This window comes from Acinonyx jubatus, chromosome B4 (assembly GCF_027475565.1).
Source record: "Acinonyx jubatus isolate Ajub_Pintada_27869175 chromosome B4, VMU_Ajub_asm_v1.0, whole genome shotgun sequence".
NCBI lineage: Eukaryota > Metazoa > Chordata > Mammalia > Carnivora > Felidae > Acinonyx > Acinonyx jubatus.
In genome coordinates this window covers 47,230,586-47,253,861 of record NC_069387.1, presented here as the reverse complement: position 1 = coordinate 47,253,861, position 23,276 = coordinate 47,230,586, and the positions used below count along the sequence as shown (strand labels likewise).

At 42.4% G+C, this 23,276-nt stretch overlaps 2 long non-coding RNA genes across 4 annotated transcripts in view; one reads left to right on the top strand and one right to left on the bottom strand.

Moving 5' to 3' along the window:
* LOC113592979 (uncharacterized) overlaps positions 1-23,276 on the top strand; it is a 34,203-nt gene that overhangs the window by 4,960 nt on the left and 5,967 nt on the right. Inside the window, exons 2-6 of the long non-coding RNA XR_008300123.1 lie at positions 601-820; positions 2,936-3,013; positions 8,023-11,557; positions 13,419-13,478; positions 18,122-18,181. This is a non-coding gene — a long non-coding RNA (uncharacterized LOC113592979). The remainder of the gene's footprint in view (positions 1-600; positions 821-2,935; positions 3,014-8,022; positions 11,558-13,418; positions 13,479-18,121; positions 18,182-23,276) is intronic.
* The window catches only part of LOC113592978 (uncharacterized), a 31,070-nt gene continuing 17,628 nt past the window's right edge, over positions 9,835-23,276 (bottom strand). For all 3 annotated transcript variants that reach the window (XR_008300124.1, XR_008300126.1, XR_008300125.1), the window contains 2 exons: positions 11,746-20,294; positions 9,835-9,973 (listed from right to left, as the gene is read on the bottom strand). This is a non-coding gene — a long non-coding RNA (uncharacterized LOC113592978). The remainder of the gene's footprint in view (positions 9,974-11,745; positions 20,295-23,276) is intronic.

Sequence of the window (23,276 nt, the reverse complement as noted above, 5' to 3'; positions counted from 1 at the left end):
ACCCAACACCATGGGTAGATAGGGCTCATGACAGAGACACAAGTGATATGCTCCTGGCTTTTTCTCTGGCAGATTCATGAATCACAATTTACATTTGTTACCAAAAATATGAGTTATCTTCTATATTTCTAAATATGAGTTTACTTCTATATTGCTTTGAAAAGGAATAAATCAGATCTTGTAGTTTGTGAAAGAAGGGATGTTTTGTAAGAGTAGGAATTGCCCAAGAGCCTTCTGCATTCTCTAAAGAGACCCTAGGCTACCCAATCACCCTTTCAGCTTGGGAACAAAAGTAGTACAGAGCAGTATTTCTCATGTGGTAAAAGGACTTTTTTTTTTTTTTATTTCAAATCGATCTCAGAATACCTTTACGGAACACAAAATCACATGCTTGGATGTTGCGACAATGTTCACTTGCCATAAAAGTTTCTAAACATTCTCAACTTTGTACTTTATGGGGACTGGTAACAAGAGTTCGCAGCCTTTGGGTCAGTTGCTTAAACTCACTGAGTGCTGTGAGGACCAAAGACCTTTTTATAGATGAAAGCTTTGTAAACAGAAGAGAACTATATCCATAGTAATTATTCTTAACTTCTCCAGCCTTTGGTTTCAATCTGACGTGAAGAGAGTTGAATGAAGGGCTCTTCAGAGCGTTACCAGAAAGAGAACCAGTTCCAAACTCAGGTTCAGCTGCTCACCACTCGCAGAACAACACTTGAGAGATAAGTGATGGTAGGAAAGGACAGGTTGCTTTGTTCAGGAAGCCAGCAACCTGGGAAAATGGTGGACTAACGTCTCCAGGACCATCTTCCCTGTCCAGGTGAATCCGGAGGGTTTTAGAGGAGAAGGCATGGGGAAAATGGGGCAGGGTAGGGAGCTACCCAGGAGGTGCAGGTACCCAGGTGGTTAGTCGCATGTTGACATGACCCTGAACAGACTTGCTGGCATCTGCAGCAGCTGTTTGTAAGCGTAGGCAGGCCTCATCAGCTGGGAAAGTTTGGTCAGCAGTCTGCAAATCTCGAGGAAAGTAGGTTAGTTCAGCTACAGACCAAGGGACTGAGGTCAGCAAGCAAGGAGTGCATGAGCTCGAAGCAAGTTAGCCCTTAAGACCAGTTACAGTGCTATTACAACAGTACTTCAATGATTCTGTATGTTGATGCACTTGCTCAAACAAAGAAAGAGCGTGGACAGTGTGTCCTTACAGTGCAGCGTTCATAGGATTCCAGGGAACTGGGCATAGAGGGTATTGTGCCTGTCCTGGCCTGTCTCACCATCTGTGGCTCCTCTCCCTGAGGCCTGTGGTGACTGACAGAAAGACATCAGAACAAAGGCTGCTATGTCTGGACATGCACAGGTCCCTCTTGGATGAGAAAGTGAGTCCCGAGCAGCAAGTTGGGCACATGACTCACACTTACCATGGGAGCAAGGAGCCCCATAGCCCCCCACCCAGACTTCTCAGGAAGGCCTTCCAGGTCACCCCAGAAAGAGCTTCCTGCCTTGTTGCTTGTGAATGTCTTCCCCTGTGAGAAAGCCCTTTTAACCAGTCATGTTCTCAGTTACAGGGAAGAAAGTCTATTCAAACCAGTTAAAAAGAAAGGAGTTTATTAGGAGACTTTCCTGGTCCCTGAAAAAGCATAAGAAATGAGTTCGGGAGACTGCAGGAATGATACCTGGATTGTCACAACAGAGAACTATTTCAGCAAAACACCACAGTGTCCTGTTGCCCGGCCCCTATGCCCTCAAGGACCGATGGCCAGAAGCCCCACTCCTGTTGCCCCGACAGACCAGAGGTCTCTGCCATGTGCACATCAAAACTACCATCTCCCCAAACATGGCTGCCCCTTCAAATTGCTCCCAGATTATCTGCTTCATTTGCATGTGTGCATGCCATATGCCACCACCAACCGGTCTGTGAGCGCCCCAGTGAGAAGAAAACTGGTATGGGGAAGAAAATGAACAAAAACAAAAAACTATGGGGCGCCTGGGTGGCTCAGTGGGTTAAGCGTCCAACTTCAGCTCAGGTCATGATCTCACACTCCGTGAGTTTGAGCCCCGCGTCAGGCTCTGTGCTGATGCCTCGGAGCCTGGAGCCTGCTTGGGATTCTGTGTCTCCGGCTCTCTCTGCCCGTCCCCCGCTTATGCTCGGTCTCTCTCTCAAAAATATATAAAACATTAAATAATAATAATAATTTAGTAATTAGTAATAATAAAAGAACAATTTAATAAATAATAATGTAATAATCATAATTTGATAAGAGTAACAAGTCATAATTTAATTTAGTAGTGGGGTCTTCTGTTCTCAAATCTCTCCCACATTCTTCACTTATGCTTTGAGATTCACCTCAGATACCTCTTGAAGGACTCCTTGACCTCCCCCTTTCCTTCCATGTTTTGAAACTATGTTTTGGGGTTCAGGGCAGGGCACCCCACAATATGGTACTTTGGCATATTGATTATTTTGAATTCAAGTTACTTGAGAAACAGCCAGTGCAAGAAGGACACTCTGGCCCTCCTGTCTGTCCCCCGCTCCTTTCTGTCTCAAGAAGTTGAGAGACATCCTTATCGCCAGAGATAGGGAGTTCAAGGCCAAGAGGGTTGTGTAAACAACATCTGCTTAGTGTCTTCATTAATTATTATCCAAGCTAAAGTTTTTGTCTTGTAGTTCTTTACCAGTTCATTGTTCCTTTGTCTACAAGGCATATAAACATCTTGTTTTGGTCACTTCCTGGGCGTTGTATCTTTGAGGCCCCATACATACAGAATTAAATTTGTTTTTTCCCTTGTGAACCTGTTTTGTGTCCGTTTAATTACTAAGGGTAGAAGGAAAGTTTCTCCGACATGTTCTTAGCGTCCATCATCTGTGCCCCCCAAACACCTGTGCTTACCTGTATCGTTGCACTTACCACACTGTTGTGATGAACTGTTTACTTTCTAGGTGCATTCGGACCATGAACTCAGAGGCAGGGACCATGGTTCATTCATCTCTGCATCACAGAGCCTAGCCTGGAATACGGTAGGCACTTCGCACGTATTGGGTGAAATGAAACTCCGGTGTAGTGGATTTGATTTTTAACTATCCTTTGGCTTACAGTGAATGGAGAGTTGTCAGGATGGTTTGAGCAGGAGTCCCACACCAGAGAAAACTCTGTCTCCCCCCGTCCATTTACCCCAGGGGACAGCACACTGGTTGAGGGTCAGGGGCATCAGCAAAGATGTGGGGTTGTCTCTCGGTTGAGGGAGCCCCAAACAAAAGACTCTGGCAGTCCTTTTGACTCTGGGGTCAAGTGAACCAGAGGGAGAAGTTCTGGATACTGAATCAGAAAGTATCTTTAAGGCTTCTTTCTCCTCCACTTCCTCCTGAAGGAGGCCTCCCCAGAGGCACCGAAAGTAGACCGCTGGCCAAAACTTTAGAGACCTGGGAATGAAGGAACCAGGGCTAGGAATGATAGTGGTAAAGAGCATGACTGCCTGGGTCCTTGCCTATGCCCCCCTCCAGAGACTGCGTTGCACAGGCCGGGCACCAAGGCTGGTGTGGTGAGGGTGGCTTTCCCTGTGAGCCTTTGTAATTGCCTCTGGTCAGGCTTGAAAAAATCGCACATATGTGTTTAACCAGGAGCCCACCTCCTCCATATTAAAAGCCAAAACGCAGAAACAATGAACCAGAGGTTCCGCTCTGCTGTTGTGGCCCCGCCACTGGCCAGGATTCCTGAGGGAGGCACGTAGAGCTGACATCCTCCACTGACAAATTCCTAAGAGAAGGGTCCAAAGCTGTGGATCTACTAAAGTGAAGCAGGAATGCACACTCTTGTAGTAAATTAGGAAAGGCCAACAAAACTATGACCTACTAGTTCTCTATACCCTGGAAAAATTGGTGCCGTTCTTTTGTTAAAAGCAATAAACGAAAAATAAAACAAAAGTCAACATGTGAGTTTTGTCTTCCCAACACCAAATTTGTGGTGTCTTTTCTAACACCAACAACCAATTCTCTGACGCCAGCTGGGTGACCAACAATTCAATTAATTCAGTGTTGACCTTAGCTACCCAGGGTTAACACCAACCTGACAAGTCAAAGGCTCAGTCCCACAGGACTGTCCTCACTCCAGGCAGCAGTCACAAGCCCTACAGGGCTGCCCAGACTTCTGACAGACCCACCATAAATCGGGGCTCCCACAACCCCTTCCTCAGTTTCCATAATTTTCCAGAAAGACTCACAGAACTCAGAAAGACACTTTACTTAATGATTACCGGTTTATTGTACAGGATACAACTCAGGAACAGCACAGTGCAGGAGAGGCATAGGGCAAGGTCTGGGGGCTGGGGCACACGGGCATACCTTCCATGCCTCCCCAGATGTGCCACCTTCATGGCACTTTGATGTGCTCACCAACTCAGAAGCTCTCAAAACCCCATTGTTTAGGGATTTTTGTGGAGGTCTTGTTATGTAGACATGATTGAATCATCAGTCATTGGTCTAATCTCTGGCGCCTCTCAGCTCGCCAGAGGTTGGGGGCAGGTCTGTAAATTCTAACCGTCTAAGCCCATGGTCGGTTTTTCGGGCATAAAGCCCTCATCTTAACATGGTCTAGAAGCCATCTCATTAGCATACAAAACACACTCCTAGCACTCAGGAAATTCTCAGGGTTTCTCAGGAAACTCTCAGGTCAGGAACAGGGCCAAAGACCAAATGTATTTTTTATACCAGTGTCAGGTTTGCTGAAGGTGGACAGGTTGGGCTTGTCCAACATGAGAGGCCAGCTCCTCACTTGCAGCTTCCAGAAACTGCTGTCTTCAATTCATGCTCAATACAGGGCAGCTATTGTTGTTAGTAGTATGTATATTCATTCTTTACAATTGGTGTTCATTGAATACGATATTGATTCCTGGGGCTTCTTGTAAGAAATAACCACAACTCAGTGGCTTAAAACAATCCAGATCTGTTCTCTCACAGTTCTGGAGTCCAGAAAGATGAAATCAAGGTGTTGGCAGAGCGTGCCCCCTCTGAAGCCTCTAAGGGAGAATCCTTCCTTATCTCTTCCAGCTTCTGGTGGACTCCATGGCTTTAACTCCTGCCTCTATATTTACATGGCCTTCTTCTCCTCTTTCCATGTCTATCCCCTCAGTGTCTCATATAAGGAGCCTTCGTTATTGGATGGAGGGCTCGCTCAGAGAATCCAGAATGATCTCATATGGAGATCTTGAATTACTTCTGCAAAGATTCGTTTGCCAAGTGACATGAATGTCAACCTACTAAGACACATTCTGCTCAACTCGTATACTCTCTGAAGGGAGACACAAAGCTTCCTCTGTTGCTTTTTCATTCCCAAGGCAGGGAGGTTTAAACACAGGTCTGGGTGAAAGCCAGTGAGTAACTAGAGCTTCCCTGCAGAAGAAGTGAATGCAGGTTCTTATTGTTTTCTTCCTCTCTTTATTCTCTTGTTGAGACTTCTGTGGCCAGGAAGGCCCAGAGGAAAAGGGTAAAACCCACAGAAAAGAACCACACTGCTAGCTGCTGGAAACAGGAACTTCTTAGGCTTTAGGGGAGAAGGGCAAGAGAAATTGATTCCTAAGTCCAGCTCAACTAAAAAAAAGAGTGGCAGTCTCTCTCTCTCTCTCAAAAATAAATAAAAATATTAAAAGAACCAAAAAAAAAAAAAGAGGCACCTGGGTGTCTCAGTCGGTTAAGTGTCCACCTTTGGCTCAGGTCATGATCTCGTGGTTTGCTAGTTTGAGCCCCACGTTGGGTTCTGTGCTGACAGCTCAGAGCCTGGATCCTGCTTTGGAGTCTGTGTCTCCCTCTCTTTCCACCCCTTCCCCACTAGTGCTCTCTCTCTCTCTCTCTCTCTCTCTCTCTCTCTCTCTCAAAAATAAATAAAAATATTTTTTGAATAAATTAATTTAAAAAAATTTTTAAAGAGTGGCAGATCAGGTAGAAATTCGAGCATTTCTGTGGCATACTACCAACACTCTCTCATAAATCCTTACAGTGATACCACATTTTGTAACAGAAAACTATGGCTCCGAGGACTTAACACAACCTGCCACTACTAATTGGTGGAGACAGGATTTTAAAACCACGTCTGCCTGCCTGCCTGCAAAGTCTCTATTCTTTCTGTCATGTCTAGCAGGGAAATCAAATAGCAGACTTCAAAAAAATGGCTACACTCTGCAGAAGTAGCCATCTATGGTATCATTAGAGAAAACCTCCTAACCACCAGAGTTCTAAAACTATAGAATAATCATTTCCCTTTTTTCCAGAGATCCACAGAACTAGAAAGACCTTTTTCTGACTCATCCATTTCTGTCTGTGACCCCAGCTTTCTTCTACTCTCCTATGTTTATTAAACACCTGCTAGGTGCTAGGGACATCCTTTAATTTAGCCCACAACTTCTGAAGTAACTATTATCTCTGTTTTACGGACTCTGTTGCAATAAAAATGAGCAATTTGCCTACCATTACATAGCTACTAAAAGTCAAGGCCAGTATTGGGATAGAAGTTGGTCAGACCCCAAAGCCAATGATGCAATTGGAAACTTGGGGTTATTATTTACTTTCTCTTTTCAATACTACTTATTTGGTATTTGTATTTATTTATTTATTTTTAAATGTTTATTCATTTTTGAGAGAGAGAGAGAGCATGAGCAGGGGAGGGGCGGCAGCGGAGGGGGTGGGGGGAGACAGAGGATCCGAAGCAGGCTCTACACTGACCCCAGCAAGCCCAATGTGGGGCTCCAACTCACAAACTGTGAGATCATGACCTGAGCCAAAGTCGGACACTCAACCAACTGAGCCACCCAGGCACCCCTGTATTTATTTTTTAGTCATATTGGAAATATGTCTACACTTAGTCATCATTGGCTAATCCCAAGGTGTCTAACGCTTCTTTACCTTCTGTCACTCAGACATAGATAGAGATAGATATCTTCTCTACTCATCTGGGCTGGATATCTTTTTTCTGCTCCCCAGATCTAGTCTTCGCCCATCTCTATTCAGCTCTGTGTCCCCAGGAATCAGGAATTCAGCAAATAGATCCCTTTGAATTCTGGTTACCAGTTGAGTTTGGCCAATGGGGAACTCCAGCAGAAGGTTAGAAGGAGGGAGGAGAGCAGAGGCAACTTAATGGCCATATGACATGTGTTATCACACCAGGTCCCATGTTAGCAAGTCCTCATGCTTGAAATCTTTAATAATTTTTTAGTAAGGAGCTCTGTATCTTCACTTTGTATTGGGTTCTGTATTGGGGCCAGTTTTCCTGTTGAGAAAGGGTGGAAAATGTCCAGGATACAACCCTATTCACTGGCACTCCTAAACTCCTTCCAAGTGAGTCATAAGACACCCAGACAACGAGGGGAAAATTACAACAGTCATATATTGTCAAACAACTTCTCACTGAAACCAGAATCCAACGGGGTAATTGGCCCTTAAAAATATAACAAAGTAAGGGGCACCTGGGTGGCTCAGTTGATTAAACGTCCAACTTCAGCTCAGGTCATGATCTCACGGCTCATGAGTTCGAGCCCCGCATTGGGCTCTGTGCTGACAGCTCAGAGCCTGGAGCCTGCTTGGGATTCTGTGTCTCCCTCTCTCTGCCCCTCCTCCACTTGAGCTCTGTCTGTCTGTCTGTCTCTCTCTCTCTCAAAAATAAACATTAAAAATATATGTAACAAAGTAATGGGTATTGAGTTCTATTTCATAAATGAACATAAATAAGATAGAAAAGAAGCATGCTATGGCCTAAGTAACATGCCTAGGGTGCAGTGAGAGCCCCACCCCACAGCCTCCCTGAGGGAAGAAGAGGCATAAACGATGAATGGCTGGATCCCACAAGATGTGAGAAGTAGTATTTTCAGTATCGTTGAGTTCTAAGTATTTTCAAAGTTTGCTTATTATTTCTTCTGCCGCCCATGAGTTATTAAATGTGTGTTTTTAAAATTCTTAAATGTTTGGGGGAGGTTGTCATTACCTGTTTGTTACTGAAACTTATTTAATGCCATCGTATGTCTATACTGTCAATTCTCTGCAAGATATTGTTGGAGAAGGTCAGCAAGAGGACGTGACTGCAGGTTGACCTGTGAGCTGGACCCGGCAGTCGGAGGCTCCTCGCCTCCAATTCTGTCCTTGGAATATACACTCCGCTGGCCTTCCCCACTTCCAGAGGCTGCCCCAAGGACACGGCCTTGAGATAGGTGGTGATGAGAACACCCGCATGGTGTACATGACTGAGCCCAGGTAAAGTCTCCATATAAACTTCTAAGATCTAGCCGGTGGTGCGGGGATTAACTTGCTCCTCAGGACAAGCCTCATATGTAAGTTCCCTTGTTTATTAAACCCGCCACCCACCGACCTGGAGTGGCCTGCCTCTTTCTCTGGTTTCCCCTTTCTTTCTGCTTGCAAGGCCAGTTTCAGATTTCACCTGGGAAGCTCCAGACGGGGTTGTGAACTAACTGTTGAGCCAGCCAGGACGCTAAAGAAATGGGCCTTGGGAGAGAGGCATTCTACAGAACAATCCTGAGTTGGCCATCAATTTCTGCGTGCGGGGCATGGGGTCCCATGGATTAGAGGCTTGTGGACCACACGTGAGTATGGGGACACCTCGAAAACACTGGTTGTCTTAATGCACTTGTTTGAGAAACTGCATGTAGCTCACTGGGGGCAAAGAGAATCCCTCGGGAGGTGAGCAGAGTGAAGAGCAGGATGTGGTGACTAACAGTGAAGCGGATGTACTGTCCCCTGCCTTCAAACCCCAAACACAAAGGAAAGCAAAAGCCCAGCAACAACAACCCCAGCCCCCAGGGAGCCCCCAGTTCAGGAAACATTCATGAAGAGAGAAGATACTCCCCCTAAGCTTATTGGGATAGCTGCCAAGTTCCTGAAAAAGGCCCGGGAAAGTATCCAGGTGTGGCTAGCACAGCTATGAGATGCAGGGGCCATGGGATTTCTCTGACTGGGCAGGAGGCAGAGAAAATGAGCAACATCAACCACATTCACTGCTCTCTGGCAGCACCTGCATGGTACTCAGGGGTTCAAGGTACTCACTCCCTTGTTGATTGGGTTATTCTAGCCTGCAGGAAAGCTCAGCCCAATGAGGAGGCCTCTTTGGGAACCAGGGACCCTGGAAATCTCTACAGGAAGTACAAGAAGTTCTTAGAACTTCCTCTTTCTCTTCCGTTCCCAGGTGCTTCAGGAGTTCCGGGCTTCAGTATAGAAATTGCCCAATGCAAGAACCACACCACACACAACCAGCCACAAAAATTGCGCAGAAGTGAAGAAACCCCAGTCACAAAGATATGAATATCCCTGTCTCTTTTTTTTAATGTTTATTTATTTTTGAGAGAGAGTTGAGCTGGGGAGGGGCAGAGAGGGAGACACAGAATCTGAAACAGGCTCCAGGCTCTGAGCTACCAGCACAGAGCCCAATGTGGGGCTCGAACTCACAGACCACGAGATCATGACCTGAGCCAAACTCGAACATTTAACCAACTGAGTCACCTAAGTGCCCCAAAGATATGAATCTCTTAAGGGGGTAGACCCCAAGTTCCTGAGGAACATGTGCTTTGCCAGAAAGCACAAAAAGAAGGGCTAAAGGAGATGGAGGCCAGTAATGCCAAGGCCATGGCTGTATGTGCTGAGGCTATCAATGCCCTTGACAAGTCCGTGATCCCAAAGGTTGTCAGCCGCAAGCTCAATCAACTTGCTTACATCACTCACCCCATGCTCTGGAAATGTTCTCATGCCCGTAATGCCAAGGGTCTCAGGCTCTGCCAACCAAAGGCCAAGGCCAAGGTTCAAACCAAGGCCCAGGTTGTGGCTCTGGCCCCAGATGTGGCTGAAGGTGCCGGGTCCCTGATAAAGGCTCTAATATGGAGGCTTCTGTCTGCCAATGTGAGGACAGAAGGACTGGTGTTACCCTGGGCTTCTATCTGCAGGGGCTGGTATCTTTCTGTGCTAGTTGCACAAATAAACCTGAGGCAGGATCTGTTGAAAAAGAAAAAGAAAAGAAAATTCTTAGAGAATTGGAAATGAAACAGACCATCATCTATGCCCCTGTCTTTGAAGGCCCTAATCAGGCCCACATGCACTGCAGGAATGAAAACTAAGATTCTCTAGTCTGCTCTAGCACCCGGTATGGGATGCTGATATCCGTGCTGAGCCCAGTCGTGGGACAGACGTTTATGATGTTGGCTGATTCATTGCTGATCTGAAGGGGACTGACAAATGCCAGGAATGAGGATGGGCTGTGGAAAAGACCCGAAACAGAGAGGGAGCTGGAAGAGCCAAAAGGCTATAAAGGATCCTATGAAAGTAACCTGAATGAAATGTGGTTTGACCTCACTGCTGCGGGGATCCCATCTGAACAGATAGACCAACAGCCCAATGCTGTGTTGGTTGTCGTATGGGAAGCCTTAAAGCCTGAACAATTCAGACCTGCCCCATCTGCCTCTACCATCCCTGATGCCCCACCTGCTCCAACAGAGGCCTTAGGAATACAGTCTTATTTACGGTGGGTGCCTCCCAATGCCCTGGGCATAGGATGCAAGCCAAGATTACCTCCAGGTGAGGGTCAGTAGAGGTGACCAGAAGCCTCGTATAGAGCTCACTATTCACTGGTCCTCCAGAAATAAACAAAGGGTAAACTCTGGTAGACCCTGGAGCTGAATGTACTCTAATACATGGTAACCATCAGAAGTTTCCTGGCCCCTCACACCATTGATAATTAAGGAGGGCAAATAGTTATGGTCAGAAAGGTCTTTTTGACACTGCAATTGGGTGTTCTCCACCCCTGCCCAAGAGCATGAGATTTTTACCTCCCCAATACCAGAGAACATATTGGGCATTCATACCCTCCAAAGTCAATCTGCAAACCTGTATTGCTGAATTCCACCTGTAGTTACAGTAATCAAATAAGTGCTGACAGGAAATGCCAGCTGGGAACTGGTAAGCCTGCCACCCCCATAAGGGGTGGTAACAGTCAAACAATATAAGTTCCCTGGGGGCATAAGGAGATAAGAGAAACTTATCCAGGAACTTCTCAGAGTGGGTATCATACTTCCTGCCCATCATGCTTTCCATAGCCCAGTAAGATCTGTAAGTAAGCTTCATGGCAGATGACAGCGGAATACTGAGAATTGAACAAAATAGTGCCCCCCATCCATGCAGCTGTTCCCAACATCGCCACCATCGTAGATACCTTGGCCAGGGTCCTAGAGTGTATCATGCTATGCTGCACTTAGCAAATGTCTTTTTCAGAAACCCCCTGGCACCTGAGTCACAAGATTAATCTGCCTTCACATGGCAGTGGGGGGGGGGGGGGGGGTGGCAGGGAACAACAATGGACCTTTCAAGGGCTTCTCCAAGTAGCCCAAGATCTGTCGCTATTCTCCTTCCCCTCATCAGTACAATGGTCCCATGACATTGACGATATAATATTAACGTGCAAAGATATGCTTGTTGCAGGACACCTTGCAGGTGATACACTTACAAGGGAGAGAATAGACAGTGAACCTACAGAAAATTCAAGGCCCAGGCACTACCATAAAGTCTTGGGAGTCATTTGGTCAGGTAAGACACGTGTTGTCTCGGAAGCTGCGATCGCTAGGTTGTTAGCCCATCCAATCCCTTTAAGTGTGAAAGAAGTACAAGCCTTTGTAAGGATTTGGTGGTTGTAGAGAACGTTCATTCCCCACTTGACACAGTGCCTCTATTCCTTATCCTGCCTAGAAAAGAAAGGGAATCAAAGCAGCCAGCACCTTTGAGAAGACAAAAGTACTAGTGAAGCAGATGAAAGCTCTGGGCATCTCCAAAGCAGGGCCAGCATTTGAGTTCGATGTGTCTGTGACTCCAGAAGGGCTGGGTCAGGCACTGTGACAGAGACAACAGAAGGACAGAGTGCCCCTGGAATTTTGGTCCTAGCACAAGAAGAGGGTAGAACCCCGATATACCGCCATAGAGCCCTAGCAACTGACCCTTCCGTAGATACAGGAGATTGGGTGCACAGAAAGACTGGCCGCCATTGCACCCAGGCAGGATGACATGTTGCTATGGACTCTGGATTGCCCTTGAAATAAAGTGAGTTGGTTTAATGCAGCAACAGCATGTCCTGTGTGTTCTACACAGTGTCCAAGGCAACCACCAAAGGAGTCTGGGACCAGCTGCCGGAGTTCCTAACCGATGAGAGACTGATTATATTGGCACTTGCTCCTCTGATCATTCATGCCCACATTATGATCATCCCATGCAAGATAAATATTTTTGGTGCTGGCTGTGCCAGTGGGAGGGGCACTTAAAATTCCTCTACTAAAAATAGTCCCTTCCAGTTTTTAGCCCAAATTCCTCAGCACCATTGCCCTTCTTATACTCTTCTGAGTGGTCCCCCTTTCCACTCTCCTCCACAGTGTTTCCTGTGGTCTTAACTTGTTGATATCAAATGTCATCCAAGCTATACCAATAACTGTTGTTCTAGGGAGTATGGAAGACCTTCAGTCTTTTTTCTAACTAATTTTTAATGAATTTTATAACTAATTCTAACTAATTTTTAATTAACTTTTTCTATCAATAAGGTAGTAGCTAGCTGATTGCATAAGTAGCTCATCTTTGTTTGGGATAATTTTGAAATCATAGATAAGGCACAAAGAAAAGAAAGAACACTCATGTTTCCATAGAAGTTTCTTTATATAGGAAAGCCACTCATAATGTTTTATGTATACTTTAATACCTTGTTTCTATGCATATATACCTAATTATTTTACCTAAGTGGATAATATGAATAATACTCTGAATTTATGTTAATATAATTTATCTGGCTCTCACAGATTCAGAGATATTCCACTCTCATAGCCACAGTGCACTATTTATTTATTTATTTATTTATTTAAATGTTTATTTATTTATTTTGAGAGACAGACAAAGAGAGCATGAACTGGGAAGGCGCAGAGAGAGAGAGAGAGAGAGAGAGAGAGAATCCCAAGCAGGCTCCACACTGCCAGTGCAGAGCCTGATATGGGGCTCAAACTCACAAACCGACCGTGGGATCGTGACCTGAGCTGAAGTCAAGAGTGGGATGTTAACCAACTGAACCACCCAGGTGCCCCAATAGTGCACTGATTATTTAGCACATGTGCTCTCCCATGGTAATTTCTTTCCCCTGAAGCCTTAGCGTGACTTCAGTTCATGGCACTGCCTGAATATGCGCTGTTTGTGCCTACTCCAGAATGCATTCTCACCACACACTTATCAGCCTAAGACCTGCTTCTGTGTCCAGATCTCATCTTTCAAATAACCAACAGTGAGAATTTGTGAATACATGAAACCAAATAGACTAAGTTTTTGAACAATCAGAACAGGAAATTGAGCTCATGTTGCTCAGACCCTTATGTGAACCAGACAGGTGCCCACTAGCTAACTCCTTTTGTTCTGATTTCAGGATCCCAGGAGACAAGTATTTAGCATGTCTGTATGAAGGAAATGTACCACTCATGACAGGGTGAGGTGAGTATTTCAGTTCGTGCAAATTTCATATTTCTTATTGTTAGTGAATGCATTGTGGCTTATAATTTTATCTCTTATTTTTTATTAATTTTTAAATGTTTATTCATTTTTTTCTTCTTTTGTTTTTTATTTTTTTATTATTTTTAATTTTTAATTTTTTAAAATTTACATCCAAATTAGTTAGCATATAGTGCAACAATGATTTCAGGAGTAGATTCCTTAGTGCCCCTTACCCATTAAGGTGCCCTTTACCCATCCCCCCTCCCACAACCCTTCCAGTAAACCTCTGTTTGTTCCCCATATTTATGAGTCTCTTCTGTTTTGTCCCCCTCCCTGTTTTTATATTATTTTTGTTTCCCTTCCCTTATGTTCATCTTTTGTCTCTTAAAGTCCTCATATGAGTGAGTTCATATGATTTTTGCCTTTGATTGACAAATTTCACTTAACATAATACCCTCCAGTTCCATCCACGTAGTTGCAAATGGCAAGATTTCATTCTTTTTGATTGCCGAGTAATACTCCATTGTACATATATACCACATCTTCTTTATCCATTCATCCATCAGTGGACATTTGGGCTCTTTCCATACTTTGGCTATTGTTGATAGTGCTGCTATAAACATGGGGGTACATGTGTCCCTTCAAAACAGCACGCCTGTTTCCCGTGGATAAATGCCTAGTAGTGCAATTCCTGGGTTGTGGGGTAGTTCTATTTTTAGTTTTTTGAGGAAACTCCATACTATTTTCCAGAGTGGCTGCACCAGCTTGCATTGCCACCAACAATGCAAAAGAGATCCTCTTTCTCCACATCCTTGCCAACATCTGTTGTTGCCTGAGTTGTTAATGTTAGCCATTCTGACAGGGGTGAGGTGGTATCTCATTGTGGTTTTGATTTGTATTTTCCTGATGATGAGTGATGTTGAGCATTTTTTCATGTGTTGGTTGGCTATCTGGATGTCTTCCTTGGAGAATTGTCTATTTATGTTTTTGTTCATTTCTTCACTGGATTATTTGTTTTTTGGGTGTTGAGTTTGATAAGTTCTTTATAGATTTTGGAAACTAACCCTTTATCTGATATGTCATTTGAAAATATCTTCTCCCATTCTGTCAGTTGCCTTTTAGTTTTGCTGATTGTTTCCTTTGCTGTGCAGAAGCTTTTTATTTTGACGAGGTTCCAGTAGATTTTTGCTTTTGTATCTCTTGCCTCCAGAGATGTGTTGAGTAAGAAGTTGCTGTGGCCAAGGTCAAAGAGGTTTTTGCCTGCTTTCTCCTCAAGGATTTTGATGGCTTCCTGTCTTACATTTAGGTCTTTCATCCATTTTGAGTTTATTTTGTGTATGGTGTAAGAGAGTGGTCCAGGTTCATTCTTCTGAATGTTGCTGTCCAGTTTTCCCAGCACCACTTGCTGAAGAGACTGTCTTTATTCCATTGGATATTCTTTCCTGCTTTGTCAAAGATTAGTTGGCCATACGTTTGTGGGTCCACTTCTGGGTTCTCTATTCTGTTCCATTGATCTGAGTGCCTGTTCTTGTGCCAGTACCATACTGTCTTGATGATTACAGCTTTGTAGTATAGCTTAAAGTCTGGGATTATGATGCCTCCTGCTTTGGTTTTCTTTTTCAAGATTGCTTTGGCTATTTGGGGTCTTTTCTGGTTCCATACAAATTTTAGGATTATTTGTTCTAGCTCTGTGAAGAATTCTGGTGTTATTTTGATAAGGATTACATTGAATATGTAGATTGCTTTGGGTAGTATCGACATTTTAACAATATTTGTTCTTCCTATCCAGGAGCATGGGATCTTTTTCCATTTTTTTTGTGTCTTCTTCAATTTCTTTCATAAGCTTTCTATAGTTTTCAGTGTATAGATTTTTCGCCTCTTTGGTTAGTTTTATTCCTAGGTATTTTATGGGTTTTGGTGCAATTGTAAATTGGATCGATTCCTTGATTACTCTTTCTGTCGCTTCATTGTTGGTGTATAGGAATGCAACCAATTTCTGTGTGTTGATTTTATATCCTGCAACTTTGCTGAATTCATGAATCAATTCTAGCAGTTTTTTGATGGAATCTTTTGGGTTTTCCATATAGAGTATCATGTCTTCTGTGCAGAGTGAAAGTTTGACCTCCTCCTGGCTGATTTGGATGCCTTTTATTTCTTTGTGTTGTCTGATTGCAGAGGTTAAGACTTCCAATACTATGTTGAATAACAGTGATGAGAGTGGACATCCTTATCTTGTTCCTGACCTTAGGGGGAAAGCTCTCAGTTTTTCCCCATTGAGGATGATATTAGCATTGGGTCATTCACATATGGCTTTTATGATCTCGAGGTATGATCCTTCTCTCCCTACTTTCTTGAGGGTTTGTATCAAGAAACAATGCTGTATTTTGTCAAATGTTTTCTCTGCATCTATTGAGAGGATCATGTGGTTCTTGTCCTTTCTTTACTGATGTGATGAATCACATTAATTGTTTTGCAGATATTGAACCAGCCCTGCATCCCAGGTATAAATTCCACTTGGTCATGGTGAATAACTTTTTTAATGTATTGTTGGATCCGGTTGGCTAATATCTTGTTGAGGATTTTTGCATCCATATTCATCAGGGAAATTGGTCTATAGTTCTACTTTTTAGTGGGGTCCCTGTCTGGTTTTAGAATCAAGGTAATGTTGGCTTCATAGAAAGAGTTTGGAAGTTTTCCTTCCATTTCTAATTTTTGAAACACCTTCAAGAGAATAGGTGTTAGTTAACTCTTCCTTAAAGTAGAATTCCTTTGGCAGAATTTCCCTGGAAAGCTATCTGGCCCTGGACTCTGTTTTTTGGGAGATTTTTGATAACTAATTCAATTTCCTTACTAGTTATGGGTCTGTTCAAATTTTCTATTTCTTCCTGTTTCAGTTTTGGTAGTGTATATGTTTCTAGGAATTTGTCCATTTCTTCCAGATTGCCCATTTTATTAGCATATAATTGTTCATAATATTGTTTTTATTTCTGCTGTGTTGGTTGTGATCTCTCCTCTTTCATTCTTGATTTTATTTATTTGGGTCCTTTCCTTTTTCTTTTTGATCAGACTGGCTAGTGCTTTATCAATTTTGTTAATTCTTTCAAAGAACCAGCTTCCGGTTTCATTGATCTGTTCTACTGTTTTTTGGTTTCAATAGCATTAATTTCTGCTCTAATCTTTATTATTTCCTGTCTTCTGCTGATTTGCGGTTTTATTTGCTGTTCTTTTTCCAGTTCCTTAAGGTGTAAGGTTACGTTGTGTACCTGAGATCTTTCTTCCTTCTTTAAGAAGGCCTGGATTGCTATATACTTTCTTCTTATGACCAACTTTGCTGTGTCCCAGAGGTTTTGGGTTGTGGTGTTATCATTTTCATTGACTTCCATATACTTCTTAATTTCCTCTTTAACTTCTTGGTTGGCCCATTCATTCTTTAGTAGGATGTTCTTCAGTCTCCAAGTATTTGTTACCTTTCGAAATTTTTTCTTGTGGTTGATTTCAAGTTTCATAGCGTTGTGATCTGAAAATATGTATGGTATGATCTCGGTGTTTTTGTACTTATTAGGGCTGATTTGTGTCCCGGTATATGGTCTATTCTGGAGAACCTTCCATGTGCACTGGAGAAGAAAGTGTATTCTGCTGCTTTAGGATGAAATGTTCTGAATATATCTGTTAAGTCCATCTGATCCAGTGTGTCATTCAAAGCCATTGTTTCCTTGTTGATTTTTGGATTAAATGATCTGTCCATTGCTGTGAGTGGGGTGTTGAAGTCTCCTACTATTATGATATTACTATTGATGAGTTTCTTTATGTTTGTGATTAATTGATTTATATATTTGGGTGTTTAAATATATATATATATTTGGGCACATAAATATTTACAATTGTTAGGTCTTCTTGGTGGATAGACCCCTGGATTATGATATAATGCCCTTCTGCATCTCTTGGTACAGTCTTTATTTTCAAGTCTAGATTGTCTGATATAAGTATGGCTACTCCAGCTTTCTTTTGTTGACCATTAGCATGATAGATGGTTCTCCATCCCCTTATTTTCAATCTGAAGGTGTCTTTAGGACTAAAGTGGGTCTCTTGTAAACAGCATATAGATGGATCTTGTTTCCTTATCCATTCTGTTACCCTATGTCTTTTGATTGGAGCATTGAGTCCATTGATGTTTAGAGTGAGTAGTGAAAGATATGAATTTATTGCCATTATGATGCTTGTAGAGTTGGAGTTTCTGGTGTTCTCTGCTCCTTTCTAATCTGTGTTGCTTTTGGTATTTATTTATTTATTTACTTATTTTCATTTTTTTCTCCCCTCATTGAGTCCCCCTTAAAATTTCTTGCAGGGCTGGTTTAGTGGTCACAAACTCCTTTAATTTTTGTTTGTCTGAGAAACTTTTTATGTCTCCTTCTATTTTGAATGAAAGCCTTGCTGGATAAAGAATTCTTGGCTGCATATTTTTCTGATTCAGCACATTGAATATATCCTTCCACTCCTTTCTGGCCTGCCAAGTTTCTGTGGATAGGTCTGCTGTAAACCTGATCTGTCTTCCCTTGTAGGTTAGGGACTTTTTTTCCCTTGCTGCTTGTGTGAACCAGACAGATGCCCACTAGCTAACTCCTTTTGTTCTGATTTCAGGATCCCAGGAGACAAGTATTTAGCATGTCTGTATGAAGGAAATGTACCACTCATGACAGGGTGAGTATTTCAATTCGTGCAAATTTCATATTTCTTATTGTTAGTGAATACATTGTAGCTTATAAATTTATCTCTTGTTTTTTTATTAATTTTTTTAAAGCTTATTTTTGAGAGACAGAGAGAGACAGCATGAGCAGGGAAGGGGCAGAGAGAGGGAGACACAGAATCTGAAGCAGGCTCCAGGTTCTGAGCTGTCAGCACAGAGCCTGACGCGGGGCTCGAACTCATGAACTGAGATCATGACCTGAGCCAAAGTCAGACACTCAAACAACTGAACCACCCAGATGCCCCTATCTCTTATTTTTAAATTGAATTAGGCCTCAAGAGATTGGTCATCTCTTATTAGCTGACAATCAAGTTTCTGCACCATTAAAGCTGAAAACCATGGTGACATCATCTAGGCAATTCCATCAGTGGTAGTAGCATATCTGGGCTCCCAGCCATTGGGTTCCTTAAAATATGTTGTGTCACTCTGCCTACAGCAATTCCTGGTATGTTCCACTCCCAAAGCAATAAAGTTTTGACTCATCCTCCTATTATCGTGTAATACCTTGTTCTTTACATATCATTCAAATAGGCCAATGAGTTACAAATAACTTTTTAGTAGTAAAACTTTTTTAAATTAAGCAACACATGAAATTCCAGAGTCTTTGAGTTGAACTGCATAGACAGAGGGACTTTAAAATCTTTTCCCTGCTTTCCTCCTCTCTTTCTTCTGCTCACATCTATCTACTCACTTTAAGAACCAGCTCCAGACTTGATGTACCTCACCCCAGGCTGTACGCTTCCTTCTTTCAACTCCCAAAATACCTTGTGTTGATCAATCACTGCACTTACCACACTATAATTACATGCTTATGCCTTGACTGCCCTGAGAGATCATTGAAAGCAGATTTTGTCTTATTCTTCTTTGTAATCCCTAACACCTAGCAAAGTTTCTGATGCATGTTCCTTTGTGAATAAAGGAATGAATGTCTAAAACACTAGCCCACATGTAGTTCAAAGACAGCTGTGTGACTTGATATTTATTTCTGTATTGAATAGGTAGGCTTTCAAATTTGGTTGCACACATCTGCCCATCTGACAACATAATTACAATTACAAATATAATGATAGGTAAAATTTACTGGGCATGTACCATGGTAAGTAGCTTTATACCCATTAGCTCATTTAATCCCCACAACAATGCTGCAAAGTAAATGTTGTCATTTAAAATGTTCAAGTAAAGAAACTGATTCCAGACCCACACTTATGCCATATTGTTCATATTGCCTAGTTCACCACAGGCAAGCATACCTACGGCCCCTCAGATTAAATCTAGCCACACAACCCAGGTACCCTGTGGAAGTCTACAGCTATCTCCATGTTTTCTTCAAGCTCTTTCACTTCTCAATAACTGTACCCTTCTGCATCCATGAGGATTGTCTCTATTTACCCTTACAAAATCATCTGACTTAAGAAATTAGGCTGTGAAGAGGAGGAGAGACATATGGCCATTGTTAGAAGGGAAAATAAGATGAAGGATTTTGTTGGCTTTGTTTTTAATGACGGGTTTCAGGAGGTTTGTTTGTTTTGCAAAAGAATCGAGAGGCCACAGACAGGGAAGAGGGAATAAATAGGTGACAGCATGAGGCTGAGTTAGGAGTGAAAGGGAAAGAAGATGGGAGGATCAGACACTGTTGGAGAGATTGATCTTAGCTAAATGGGAGGAAACACTCCTTTACTGTAACAGGCTAGAACAGAGATGGGTGGAAATCCAGATGCTTATGTAAAGTTGTTAGAGGGAAGAGAGTAAAGGGAGTTTGAACTAATCTTTGTGGAAGGGAGAAAGCAAACGGACCAAAGAAACAATAGCATGGCTAGGCAGAGATGAGGGTTCATTCTGGGTTGAGATTTATGAACGCCTAATGTCACCAAGCTTTTCGCCTGATTGGTTTCCTCCATCAGAGGCTCAGATGGTGGAACGGAAGCACAGACAGACAGCTGGATTCATGCAGGTAGTCAGCTGGGTTAAACTGGTAATTGTGATGCCATTAAGAATGCCTAAGTAGGTCCACTGTGAAGCAAGGTTGTCCTCTTAAAGCTTCTGTAACCCAGTGATGCCAGTTCAGTCCTTTTCAAAGCAAACCATTATAATGCAAAGAGGTTAGTTTAGAAAAGTGTGAAATAAAATAGAACCATAGCAAACCTTCACCAGATTAAACAGCACAGAACTAAAGACTTAGTTATTCTGACATGTATAGTTTAACTCTAATGGAGACCCATGTGCTTTCATTCATCTATTTATGTAAAATCTAAAACTATTTTACTCACCACATCTCCAATGCCTAGCACAGTACCTGACGCATGTTAAATGTACAGTAAGTGTTTAGTGAATGAGAGTGTCAATATGACTTGCTACTGAGATGGTAAAAAGTATTGGAAACAATGATCTTGGATAAGATGACTCAACATCATAAGGAAATTAGTCCTTCCTAAACTAATACAAAATGAACACAATTTCAATAAAATATCAACAAAAGTTTTATGGAGTTAGATAAGTTTTTACTAAAGTTCATATGAAAAAAATAAACATGCAAGAATAGATAGGGAAACACAAAAGGAACAAAAATGAAGGGGGCTAGCTCAACCAAATATTAAAATACAGTGTAAAGGCTCTATAATTTCAAGTGTGAGGAATGGAACATAAATAGATAGATGGACCAATGGAATGGAATAAACTCAAGTACACATAGAAATTAGTGTATGACAAAGATGGACCATTTATTACCACTGGGTAATAAATGATGCTGGGACAACTGTTTGACCATTTGGGAAAAAAATAAAATTATATCCCTGCCTAATGCGGTACACAAGAATAAGCTTCAAATGTAATAGGAAAATAAAAGTAAAAAAGGAAGCCATACAAGTATTAGAATAAAACACAAATGATTTGTTTAACATTAGCATAAGGGAGGGCTCCACACTGAGCATGGAGCCTGCTTGGGATTTTCTCTCTCCCTCTCCCTCTCCCTCTGCCCCCATGCCCCACTCATGCACTCCCTTTCTCCCTCTCTCTCTAAAAGAAAAAAAGAGCAAAGAAAGAAAATAACATTACTGTAGGGAAAGCTTTGAAATTATAAAAATTATTAAACAATCAAAATCCAGAGGCAATAAATTAAATATTTATAAATGTGACTATGCAAAGACACAAAATTTTGTAGGGCAAAAAAAAAAAATACTATCAGATTGTCACCTATTCTGTTGACAAGACTTTGTGGAAGGAGGCATTCTGTTATTGGGTGGTGGAAATACAAACTGGTACACCCTCTTAGAGGAGGCCTTGGCACACAAGTTAGGATAACAAAACTACATGTGGACTTACTTTTTGACCCAGCAATCCCACCGCTAGGAATTTACACTGAAGATACACCTCCAACAGTCTTCCATTGAAGATACACCTCCAATACATATGCACATTGCAGTGTTGTTTGTAATTGCAAAAACACTGGAAACAACCTAAATGCTCATACATCGGGAACTGTGGAATAAATTGTGGTCATCCAGAAAATGCTGTAAGAAATGATGGTCTCTATGAACAGTTGTGGATGCATTTTTAAGCGAAAATAGCAATGTGTAAAAGAGTATTTAGTATGATAGCTTTCCGTTAAAAAGAAGGAAAAATAAAATATACATATATCAGCTTATTTGTGAAAAAGAAACAGGAAGGATAAACCAAAACCTTAGAAGATTGGTTCTCTATAGGAAGTATATGGGAATGGGCTATAAAAAATATGGGAATTGGAGCAGGTAGAAGGGAGGGGAGGGGAGATGTGACACTTCTGTGGGTGTAACTTTCTGTTTTCTGAATTTGAGAACCATGTTAGTGTTTCATCTACTCAGAGAATACATGTAATTTAAATCGACCAGGATTGAGGAGGGAGACCATACTAAAACCAGGATAACAACAACAATAAAACTATTTAAATGTATCATGGGTGAATGGCATAACTACACTGAAGGGGTTGGACAAAAAAAAAAAAAATGAACAAATGAGGGAGGGGTAAAGGGTAGGGGGAGGTAGAAGAAGAGGGAGGAAGGAAAAATATTCATCAGTATCTTGCATCGTGTAACAAAAAATAATTCAAAAAGGATTGTAGACCTAAATGTAGAACATTTATAGATGAAAACATTGGACTTCATACAAATTAAGACCTTCTGCTCTTTCAAGACACTGTTAACAAAAATGAAAAGGGAAACCATAGACTGCAAGATAATTTTTGCAAATCAGATATCTAGTAAAAAGTCTTATATCTGTAATATATAAAGAACTCTCAAAACTCAATAAGAAGAATTAATACTGAGTGACATCAGCAGGATGGCAGAAAGCTCTGGACCTTCCTTCCTCCCACAGACCCATCAATTCAACAATAATACACAGACCAATTCCCTTTGTGAGAAATCCAGGAACCAGATGAGAGGCTCCTGCACCATGAGCGAGTGCAAAACCATCCACATCAAAGCCAGTGGGAACCTCAAGGCACCATGATCCTTCCCCTCTGGCACAGCACTGCCCAGCTGGGAGGAAACCCTCATCCCAACTTGTTCCTGGGGAGGGAAGAAAAGGACTGGATGATACATCCAACATTCTCACTCTTCTGAAGACTGCCCAAGAGACTGGTTTCTGTCTTACTTGAACTTGAGCACTAACAGGTGAGGGCCCCAGACTGGGAGCCACTGAGAAAAGAGGCAGCCCCTTATTGGGACTGGCATGCAGGCAGCAGTTTGGACTAGCATATACACATTTCCCATAGACCCTCCTCCTGGCTCAGTGTACTGTGAGCGAGTAGAAATCCTCATATCCTAGCTTTGCTCTCTAAGGAGGGAGAGGTGGACCTTGCACCCAACAGTCTAACTTTTGCAGGAGTGTCCAAGGGACTGGTTTCTGTCTTACCTGATTGCTTCTGAGAATGTTGATGAGGGGCACCTGGTTTGCTCAGTCAGTTAAGTGCCAGACTGTTGATTTTGGCTCAGGTCATGATCTCACGATTCGTGAGATTGAGCCCCGTGTCAGGTTCTACACTGACAGCATGGAGCCTGCTTTGGATTCTCTCTC